Below are 1,765 nucleotides of genomic sequence, written 5' to 3' on the forward strand. Positions count from 1 at the left end.
ATCTGTATCATTTTTCTTGAAATTTCTTGTTATAGTGCCTTTGACAGACGCATTGGGTAAATCAGAGACATTGTGACGTATCTCAAGAACCAAAAAACATATTGAAAAACAAAAAATAAAAATTGACCTAGCGTGTTTATTTTAAGGTGATGCACACTTTAACAAGAAAATTTCACATACCCCATATGAAACTGTCAACGATGATTTTCTGATTATTACCGTTCGAATTATCCTAACCCTAATTAAATAATTTTTTTTTAATTGGTAAATGTTTGTAACTAGACATAATCTTTTTCCAGGAAATCCTTTTTTTTTGCATATATTGATATACCAGATATGAAAACTAACTAAAAAGACCGGCTGACTCAGATGATTGTGCATCAGACTACCAGTCTTGGGGCCATAGGCGTGAGCTGTACGTTTTCTTTTTCTGTCGTTAAAAAGTGAAATAGTTGAGAATTACCTTGTTTCATCTCACGGCAGGCAGATTGAATTAAAACATTCAAGACCATTTTTGGGACCGGAAGGGCTAGAGGGGAGAGTTGACTTTGAATTTTGTGCATGAGAGACAAACAACTTAAAACAAAAGAGTCCTGACTGTGGCCGCGATTCTAACCACCATGAATCTGCCACCATAAATATGGTGGCTCTGAGGTTAGAAATAAGTTACTGATGATTATGAGTATGTTTGCTGAAAAAGGTAAAGTACCTAATGATTTTAGGAAAACCATAATTAAACCACTGTATAAGAAAGGTGATAAGAGTGAGGGTTATAATTATCGAGGAATTAGTCTGGTCTCTGTAGGTAGCAATTACTTAGTAATATGATACTTTTTAGACTGAGAGATGCTCTAGACAAAATTATAAGAGAAGAACAGTGCGGTTTTTAAAAAGGTAGAGGATGCATCGACCAAATCTGCACTCCTAGGCTAATAATTGAGAAATGCCTTGGTTGCTAAACACCTTTGTTCCTCAGTTTTATAGATTATGAGAAAGCGTTCGATTCTGTTGATAGAAGAGCTTTAGCAAATGTCTTATTAGTATTAATTGAGAGTTCGTTGCTTGAAAACCGTGTTTTTGTACTAACATTTTAATAAATTACGGTTCAACTTGTGGGATTTCCCCAGAAACATTTATGATCGGGTCAATTTATTTACTCCCTTTTGACATTTTTGCTACTTATTATAAATTCCCTCGGGATTTAGTGACTTATTAACTGCGGAGACTTGGACTAACAGATCTAATTAACTTCGGATTGAACTCGACTGGACTCTTTGTGCATAGTATCAGATTCTATTTGGATCTGGAACATAGCGGCATCTACTTCAAAGGAATAATTAGCAAAACAGGCGGCGTGCAGTGTATATAAATGTAATAAATAGTCTCATTTTAGCTGTGAAAAAACTGAGTACTCAATTGACTCGATGAAAACCTTTGTGTTGAACTTCTGCACAAAATGATTCTCCAAAAAACTTTGGCCTCCGCTGTAATTGATGCATACGCAGTTCTTTCTTTGCAGAAGCCCTCGGGACGATTCTTTCTTTTTACGTGTGAAAAGTGCTTAAGCCAGCGTATTAGAGTGGGTCAAAATGTCCCAGTACTATGTATCTGTTCAATACAGTAGCTTTGCTACCAGTCAAGTCACGCAGACTCAACAAAAGTATCCTTAGTCCATTCATACACATTAAGAGACTCATACAACTGATCATACTCCCGAGTGACGTGTTTGCAGATTTCACATAGGTGGAGGCTGCAGAAAGGCGGA

This window comes from Artemia franciscana, chromosome 14, assembly GCF_032884065.1.
Source record: "Artemia franciscana chromosome 14, ASM3288406v1, whole genome shotgun sequence".
In the NCBI taxonomy this organism is placed as follows: Eukaryota; Metazoa; Arthropoda; class Branchiopoda; order Anostraca; family Artemiidae; genus Artemia; species Artemia franciscana.